The 10,431-nt window shown below is 35.7% G+C and overlaps 1 non-coding gene across 1 annotated transcript; it reads left to right on the plus strand.

Moving 5' to 3' along the window:
• Window positions 1-9,621: 9,621 nt before the first annotated feature.
• On the plus strand, window positions 9,622-9,694 carry trnar-ucg. The gene has a single exon. It is a non-coding gene; the product is annotated as a tRNA-Arg (tRNA).
• The last annotated feature ends 737 nt before the right edge of the window (window positions 9,695-10,431 follow it).

Consider the following 10,431-nt stretch of genomic DNA (forward strand, 5'->3'; position numbering starts at 1 on the left):
ATCCGAATGGAGCAGAGCCGGGAGCTTGTGGCCCACCAACTGTGGGACCTACATCACTGCTACAAGCTTTTTCAAAGACATTCTTCTGTTTTCTTCTGACTCACAAGGATTTGAATGAAGAAATTCTATCATACTTTCTGCTCAATAAGGCACACTGAAAATCCTTAATTTTTTTTTTTTTTTTTTAGAATTACATTGCACCGTATAAAAATCCAAAGTCTCTTATACATGGACTCATTCTGGTTGAGATTACTTGAGAGGTACACAGTGCTCTGATAAAGGGTCGGTCTGTTTTCTCAAGAGTTTTAATGTAGGCTAGGTATTATTGTGAATGAGTCAACACATTGTATAACAAATGTGTAGATGAGTTGGACGTTTTATTTTTTTTAACACGTTATCAACAAGGTTCGGAGTTAGCACAGTCTTGGTAATGTTTGTTTTAGCAGTATCATTCTGTATTTATACATGTTGCAAACAAAGTCGGGAGATACAGGTATTGCTAATACGCTAAAGTGGCTAACGTTTAGCATGTCACAAACATGTTCTAGAGCTACTGTGAAAGCAGTTAAAATTCTGACTGACAGACTTATCTCTTACTCTTTTGCCTCGCTTCATAAGCTTTATAGTTTGGTGCGTCTTTTATACGACTTCTTTGATGGTGTGCCTTATATTATGATGTATGTTAAAGTGTGGAACATATGGTAGTCAAAGAAACGAACATTTTTACAAAGATCACACAACAATATTACCTACATATTTTTAACACATTCTGTTCAGATGCCGTACAAACAGATAAGAGCAGAAGGCCTCTTGTGTTGGACACGTTTGACTGTTGAAATAAGGGTTGTGTAGCTTTGGACACGAGTTGCACATTTCCCTAAATCTAATTTGCATTTGATATTTAACTTTATTTAAATTATATTTGTGTATGTTTTTTTATGACCAGAAGAAATAGATTTTTTAGAGTTTGATATTTTAAAAGATGTGGGACAAAATAAGGAAAAAGGGAAAGTGGAAGTTGGAGGATGATGAAACAGTAGGAGCATGAACAATGATTAAATGACATAAACTTGTGTAGCACTTTCAGGGTTTGTGCACTTTTTAGTTATGGTTTTCCATAATTTTTCCACAAAGTTCTCAGGACTAAATTTTAACACATTTTAGTCAGACTTTTGTAGTTTGTGTCAGGATCTGTAGGTTTTTTTGGTCTTCTTGGCCTTCCATACATGCTAACTTCCTGTCTCCTGATTGCTGATTCCAAACAGCTGAGCCTGGATTACTTAAGCTCCTCTCTTTCTCTTGGTGTTGCTAATCTGGACTGGATTCCACGTGTATAATCTGGGCTGGATTTAATAAAGATTCCCTGCAGCCTTCAAGCTCCACACTGGCTTCCCTAGAGTCAACTCTGCTGGAGACTCCCCTGTGCATCTGGGTGCAATGAAGTTTCCACACTACCTAAAGCTTCAATAAACTGTATATATGTAGCCCTCAGTGTGCTCCTCCTTGGGAGTCCGACCACGGCCGGATCTAGCCAGCTTTTATGAAGTAGCTTCAATAAACAATTAAAAATAGAGCAAATATAAACTAGGAAAAAAATAATTATTTCCTTGTTATATAAGTGATAATCATGCGAGAAAGTTTGGTGAATTCAGCAGTAGTATTTTTAGAGCTTTTGAACATGTTTTAACCAAATGTGATTCCTGTCCTCATTTAAAATTCTAAAAAAGAGATGCCTTTGTTTTAACATGAGTTTAATGAGTGTTTATGACTAGCTGATATCATTAAAACCATTTGAGTTGATTTTTTTTGTTTATTTAGCTTTTTTTGTTTTTAATTATGTCATTCTTTTTTTAAGCTCTTAAGACAACACACTTTCGGTTTTATTACCACAGTAGTTAATTTTGAAAAACATTTGTCAGATAAATCAAACAGGCATATCAAAGGACAGCTCGGGTCCTAGGGAGTTAAATCACAGAACTAGCATCTAGCAGTTAGCAGCTGCTGCAGCCGTATGTCTGTCGGCAGCAGCACAGTTTAACATTAAACACAAACCCGCATTTTCTGTAGAAATTACTTTATATGTTATTGTTTGCGTTAAGACAAACCAACAGAGACCCCTGCTGTCATTTTAACGTGTTTTTAAAAGAGTTATTTATTGATCCCGGAAGTCTGAATCTGTGATCATCTAGCTAGCTTGACTTGAATTGTTTATGTTAGCTTCCTGTTTAAACTGCTGCTGTTTTCTGCTGCGTTTTACAGCAACAACATGTTGTGATCTGTTCATGACATGCAGACTTCTAGTGGAGAATTTATCTGGAATGGTAAGCTTAAAGTATATGCTCTGATCATAATAAGAATAAATTAAATATTAGATCATTATTGCTGGAAAATGTCCGATTTCGATCGAGTCATCAACCACATGATCGGGCTCGCTTACCGATCACGTGATCGGATCGGGACATCCCTAGTAACAACACCATAAAACAACCAGGTATAAATACAGTGTGGAATGGGCGGGGCCTGTCTACATTCACACTCAATAATTACAAACATACCTGTTGGCTAAGATATTCTTTGCATTTAAATTAGTCGAAATTTACACAATACAACTTCAGTTCACACACACACACTTATACAAACCTACACATCTAAAGCATTTCATAATGTCACAGATACTATTGGTGTGAAGGTGAGCTGACCCCTGTGCTCATGTGGTTGTTTATGTTTCGCTAAGATGGATGACAATGGAATGTACAAAGGGGGAAGGTCCCCGCCATCCCCACACCAAGACCCCCCGCCGAAGCAGCAGCAGCAGCAGCAGCAGCCAGGACCCCTCATACCCGCCACGGGGGCCCCGGGGGAACCCGCCCATCGGGCAATCCCGCCAAACACCCAGACCATCTGGAAAGATCTGCATTTCGTTTTTAGAATGTTTCGCTTTAATACAAGAGTGAATTTTTAAGTAAAAACAAGATCAGTTAACTTGTTTAAGTTTTATCAATAAAAGAAAATGTTTTAACATGACGCCTCACATTGTAATTTCACAGATTTTGCATTCGCTATTTATTTCATTTTGGTGTGACATAACTCATGCATTGCATGACTTTTATTCAACTGACCCTTGACATTAGGAAAGATAAAATCCCTCCAAACTGTCGCTTTAATAGAAGTCTGAGCTGGTCAGATGTTGAGATCTGCAAGATCAGCCGTGTTTGAGTGCTCTTCAAAAACGGCAGATTAAAACACGCTTCGCGTTTAGTTCCTCTTGTTACTTTTACTTTAAAACATATACATATTTCAGTTATCGATTATTGAAAATTCATAAAGCAATTCAGAATCTATGGATCTAAAAATCAATGTTTCCTCCACCACTACTAGGGGTACCACGATTAGTCAGCTAATGGACGACTAATCGACAAATAAAGTAGTTAACGACTAATTTAATAGTAAATTAGTCGTTACTTTATATTATGTGAAGTCAGAGTGTAGTAAAGTTGAAAGTTATAATGGCATTATGCTAACTTTTTGGACTATTTTGCCATTTATTAATGTTTTAAGGCTATTTTGGAGTTTAGTTAATATTTCAGCTACATGCTAGCTGTTCTGGCGAATTTAAGATTTTAACTCAGGCTTTTTTAGTTGTTTTTTTAGGCTGTTTTTAAATTTAGCTAATGTTTCAGATACATGCTAGCTGTTTTGGCTAACTTAAGCTTTTTTCTGTTTTTTAGGCTAATTTGGAGTTTAACTAATATTTTAGCTGGCTATCAATTTCAGCGTTTTCAGCTATCAACTTCAGCGTTTTTAATCCATCAATCTCAGCATCTTCAGCTATCGTCACTAGCATTTTTAGGCTTCCAAACTCAGCTTACAGCACTCACACTAGCACTATCGCAGGTAATACTATATATCTAGTTTTTAGTTAGTTAAAAGCTAATGACATGCTTTACATTCACTTTGCGCTTGACTCAATTAGTGGAAAAAAAATCAGAAAAAATCATCAGTGATTATTATAATAGTCGACTATTAAAATAATTGTTTGTGGCAGAACTAACCACTACTTATAAAACAGGTTTCAGGTGCCACTGGAGGAAAAGCGGAATAGAGGACACGTGGGAGCAATAGATGAGAGGCGGCGCACACACTTTTACTGAGAATAGGAGGCGGAGCCTGAATATGTGAGTGGATTTTTGACCCTCTCTGCTCTAACTGTTTGAGCTTTCCCTAAAGCCGGCATGATTGCTAAATAGCCAAGCAGCAACAAAACTGACTCTGACAACGATGAGACGGCATGTTTCATTCTGAAATTGCGCAGCTATTTAATTCAAATACTGAACATGAGGACCTCGATAGATTTTCAGGAGAAGATTGATAAAAAAAAATAATGTGAGTGGGTTGCTAAACAGTGGAAATAAAATTCTAATAAACTCACAGTTTTGCTTATGCTACCTTTATTTGCACTTTGTAATACTGTGAGCCTTGTGTATGGGCTAAGTACAGAACTAGATCCTGCAGGGTTCTGGAGTGTGACCAATTTACCCGTACATGCAACTGGATTTATTATTATTACTTTTACTTGAGTATAACTCTGAGAGAAAAACGTGACTTTTACTCGAGCACACTCTTGCTGCTTTTGACTGGAATAAATCCAAATAATCTGAAATGATCCAGAGGGGGAGAAACTTCCCCCGACTCCGTACCGTCATGCGACTCCTTGTGACCAATCATATGAAGCCAGATAGTCACGTGACTGTACACACACAAAAAAAACCTCTCCGCGGCAGGAAGCACGCAGGGAAATCTCTCCTCTCAACACTGGTGCCTGTTGTGGTTCACGCATGCGGGAGACCGGTGCAACCGATTTGCTTCAGCATACAGAAAATGCAGCCACAGCGCCAAAGGACGATGGTGATTCCATTGATATATATTACTAGATTGGCCCTTACATATTCGCTTCTATAGACAGAGACGTGCGCGCGCAGGCGCCATCATTACGCATTAAGTCAGGGCAGCAGAACGCTGCTGTTTGCATGGAGGACAGGCAGAATTCAAGGCAAGCTAGCTCCCTCATTTCTTAACAGATTTTTACAAAATATGGCTCGAATTAAAGCTTAGAAAATTATTGATGTTGTGGTATATTTAACTATTTATTATCTATTAAGATCAAGCTGTAACTAGTGCAAGAATTGTGCCTTCTACTGCTACAGATAAGGCATTGCTGTCATTTTTTTTATTTAGCCTTTGTGCTAAAATCCATAAAACAGAGCTTGTAAATGATTGTCACCCAAGACCAGAAATGAGGGAGATTGATGAAGTTCAACTTCATGAATGACTGATACAGTTTATTAACAAAGTCCTTTGCCTATTAAAAATATCTCAAAGTGCTAAATAATAATAATAAAAACACCCTTTACCACATTTTGGAATGAAACTGTTATTATTTTTTTAATTACATACATGCTAAATAAATCTCAATTGCTTCAGAATTTACCTTCAAATGGACTATTTCATAGAACTTTGAGAAAAAGGCTCCAGCTAGCATCTTTAACTGATACAAAAACATTTTTAAACCTGGATGATAACATCAAATACATCTGCCAAACTGTTAAGATTCAAAACACAGAGATAATAGCAGTAAATGTTGTGGCAGGTTAAAGTTTACATCCACAGCTCCTTCACTAACATCTGCTCTCTGCTGTGTTTATGTCACTGAGCAGAAAGCTAGCATTAGCATTAGCCCTGTATTTTCTAGTTGGGCTTCCTCCGGGCTGTACAACCAAGAAAAAAACTCAACAGTGACGATGATTAAGAAAATAATGTACAAACTCACTTACACTTCTTACAAAAAAAAGGGCGACCGATGATAAGATTTAGGCTCGCTTTGTAAAATGTGCTGCTTTGTAGTGCTAGCTACGTGGTACTTTTCCAGCACAACAATGCAGCACATTTCACGTGTTGTCAACATGAATTTCCATCAGTTTTTGTGCATGATGAACGTGAATACGTGTGATTAACATCCCCCATGTATTAAAACATATAACATTAATAAAAAAAAAACATACATCAAAGAACCAAACTAGCATACTACTCATGAGTTGCTAGCACCCACTTTAGCACACAGTTCACAGTTCCCAGTCTGATTTCTCTCTATTAAAATGCGATTCCTGTCCTGTGATGATTCCTCTCCATCGGATTATTTTGTTGTCAAGGTTTTTGAAGTCAGTTGAAAACACTGCGTCTCCTTTTGTGCTTCTTTTCATACTTTTTTGGACCACCTCCAGTCATTACTCGAGAAGACTCAATGCATAGTGATGGTGCATGTCTGTCACGCCGTATGTCACGTGATTTCCAGTCCAGTAATATATGTCAATGAGTGATTCTCAGCCAGGGGCGGCAGATTGCCCCGCCCCTCTCTCTGGGATGTTACTCATTAGTTACTCAGTCCTTGAGTAGATTTTAATCCAAGTACTTTATTACTCTTACTCAAGTAATTATATGGATGCCTACTCTCTACTTGAACTTGAGTACTATTTTGGTAAAGTAACAATACTTTTACTTGAGTAAAATTTTTGAATACTCCACCCACCTCTGATCTTCTGCTATCAGCACTAGCATCTCCGGTGGCCAAATTCAGCTTACAGCATTCACACTAGCATTATTGTAGGTAATGATGTATGTGCAGTTCATAATAATGCTAAAAATATATGTTTTTAAAGTTTTAAAAAATGAGTTCTAACGTGTTCAATAAATGCTTATCCTGTTCGGTCTGTGACCCAAGGTGTGTTTTGGATTTTGGCCCCTTGTGCGATTGAGTTTGACACCTCTGATCTAAAACCTTTACACCATCTGAACAGTTACACCTCAAATGTCAGTTATTTTGAGATTAAGGCAGGGGACGATCTCTAAAAACAGGTATTATGCGAAACACGCTGAAAACTAAACAATATTTAAAAAAGCTGTCACAGTGAAATGAAAATTTATTTGTATTTTCCGTTTTGCTATTTGTATATCGTCATCAAAATCGCAGATTTGTCTCATACGGTGGAGGCCTAACACACATACCTCCACCCAGCAGTCTGCGCTGACGACAGAGCTCCTGCTCGTACTGGACGATGGTTCCTTCACAGAGTCTGCAGATTTCTTCAGCAGCAGCAGCTAGTCGCTCGCTGATCAACTCTCTCAGAGACTGAAGGGAAGACATGGTTCCTGCAGCTGCAGAAGATCTTCAGCTCCAACAAACACCAAAGTCCTCTGAACAGCAGCAGCTCCGATCATCTGCTAGTCTCACAATCACAGCCACGTTGTCTTTACGTTCAACACGCATTCACTCATTTACGACACTTTAGCTAAAGAGGATTGTTCGGAACCGAACCACGTATCGTCCTGTCTGTCCATAAACCGATAGAAACACCACGAACCTCTGAACAGAAGCTAACGCTGCTAGCATGCTAAGGCTTCGTGCTATTCTTCTTCTGTGGTTTATTTTCGGTTCGTAAACAACGTCATACTGCATTAGCGCCACCAGCTAGTCTGGAATGTGAATCAAACGATCTCTACCTCCCTATCAACAATTAACATAAGTCATATTCTTCCCAGTATTTATGTCTTTCTCGGAAATTAAATTCAATATCAATGATTTGATATTTTATCCTATATTAATATATAAGCTGTTAAAATGATTAAACTTAAGCTAACAGTCTTTTTAAGATGCCTGCCATACTAACAATTATTTAACTTTATTTATTCATAAACAAAACTAATTAGGTTAAGCAAACATTTGAAAAGAGTTGACAAAAACAAAAATGGTAGAGTGTACAAAAATAAGAAAAAGGAAATTGAAAAAATAGCTAAGGCCAAGGCAAGATACAATTTAAAATAACAATAGTTTTGATATATTTTGGTAAATTATTGAAGTTTTATTTTTTTTTGTTTGAAATGCATTTAAGACACTTAAAGTAGCAGAAAAATTATAATAATAAATAAATAATAATAAATAAATAACAAAAATATGCTCAACAAAGCACAAGTATTTTTCCATTTACATAAATGAATGAAATGTTTGCACAAAATAATAACAAAGACATCAGAAAGTTCTGGGTCCAGATTTAAAGTAGAGAACATCAGATAAAGAAAAAGAGGGAATATTAACCACTTTGAGTTACAACCAATTATGAATGTCAGTCCAGAATTTGGTTGTAATCTAACATATCTAAGATGAAACGAGTGTGGTGATGAATATGTCGTCCTTTAATAAAGGCTGATTGTGTTTCATCTATAATTTGGCTTATTCCCGATTAGCATAGACATGTGCTAATGTTTTATAATCACTACAGAGAAATGTGATTGGTCTCCAATTGTCAATGAATAAAACATCTTTGTCTGGTTTTGGTAGAAGGAGTATAATACTCTTTTCAATGTATGTGATAACATTTTCATGATGCATTCATTGAATGACTCAAACAACATTTCTTTTGTATCATTCCAAAAGTGTTTGTTAAACTCAACTGTAATCCCATCAAGCCCCAGTGATTTACTACTGGTCATATGGGAAACAGTGGTATCGAGTTCAGGTTCCATGAGATCTTTGAACTTTGTATCTATGTAAGGGGTTTTATCCTGGATTAACTTTAAAAAAAAGAGGGTGTTGTGACTTAACAAGTGAGTAGTATAAAGGTTAAAAAAAACAAACAAAAAATCTTTTTTATAATGTTCTGATCTTCAAGAGAGTTTTCAATTTATAACTTGGTGATAGATTTTTTTCCTTTGTCTACTGTTATCTAAGTAAAAAAATAGGTCAAGTTTTTTTCTAAATCTTCAATCAATTTTGACTTTGAACAAATTAATTCTCATTTTCCTTTTTCCCAGGTAAAGTTCATCTAATTAAGATTGCCTGATCAATCTCTTTATGGAAAGAAGAAATATAAATTAACTATTCTGTATCTAATGCTTTTTAATAATGCTAATGCTAATTTCATTCATTCATCATTCACTGTTGAATTTAATAAATGTTTTACATTGAACTGTAATGTCTTATTCTATTCATTCTTTCCTTGAAGGCAACAAGTAACGGAAGATTGATGTCGAATTTGAATGTTTTTGTTCAAAATTGAAAGTGTTTTGTGTGAATATCACTAAATATTTACATCTTTTCTGATTTTCTAAATTCTGTTGTATTTGCACAGAGATGTTGTCATGTTGTCCTCTACAATGGACATGCTGTGGAATAATAATAAAAAATATATACATTTTTAAATGTTAATTTTAAGTGTTTTTTAAGCTCAGATAGAAGGAAATCACAAGAACACAAATTGTTTGACACTTTTTTCCTTCAGTTCTCAAAATCGTCTTCATTAAAACTGTAAGTTAAAGCATAAACTGTGGTAAATAGCACCAAATAAGCTTAAAAAACATAAAATCTTTAATAAATGAACAGTCAAAACAAAATAACATAAATAACACATTTTAACAGTAAATATGTTAATTGTCAATAAAGGGCGAGAAAGAAGCGGTCATGAGGGGACTGAGATCAAACATCCTCTGACCTTCATCGGCTGCAGTCACCAGGAAGTCAACAGAAGCTCCTCCTCTTCTTCAGCTGCAGCTGACTGAGCTTTGAACATGACTGACCATGTGGCCTAATGGATAAGGCGTCTGACTTCGGATCAGAAGATTGAGGGTTCGAGTCCCTTCATGGTTGTTTACATTTGAGTATCGCGTCAAAGCCAAGTAGGGAAACACATGTAGATCTCAATATTTAGAGAGAGTCAATGACTTGAAATGAACCAAATGCTTCCAACTGTCAGAATTATTTTATTGTTAATAATGGCCTGATTTTATCTCTCATTTCTAACTTGCATAATTTTGACAAAATATATATTTTATGGAGAGTAAAATTTTTAAAGTTATTTAATGTTTAAATCAAATTATTCTGGAATAATATTCCTGTCTTTTTGTGATTCATAATTGTGTTACAAAGTTATGATCTGAAGTTTTAAAAATTGGCATTCTGCTAGCTTTTGGACTATTTTGGCATTTACCAAGATTTACTATTTAAATTTTTTCAAATATTTCAACGAAATGCTAGCTATTTTGGCTAATTTAGGATTTTTATTGCTTTGGTTTTTATTTTTTTTAAAGTTTAGCTTATATTTACATGCTAGCAATGTTGGCTAATATAGACTTTTTTTAAATTTTTTGGCTATTTTTTGAGTTTTTTTAATATTTCAGCTAAATGTGAGCAATTTTGGAGTAATTTAAGCTTTTTCAAATTATTTTATGTTTTTTTGGAGTTAGGCTAATATTTACACAGCTGTTTTGGCTAATTTGAGCTTTTTCCAATTTTAGGTTAGTGTCAGGTTCTCTCGACCTAAAACATCATAATAACACAAGAGAGGAGGAAGTCAAAGTCAGTTCCTTTAATCACTCGCGAGGAGA

Source organism: Oryzias melastigma, linkage group LG2 (genome assembly GCF_002922805.2).
Source record: "Oryzias melastigma strain HK-1 linkage group LG2, ASM292280v2, whole genome shotgun sequence".
Lineage (NCBI taxonomy): Eukaryota > Metazoa > Chordata > Actinopteri > Beloniformes > Adrianichthyidae > Oryzias > Oryzias melastigma.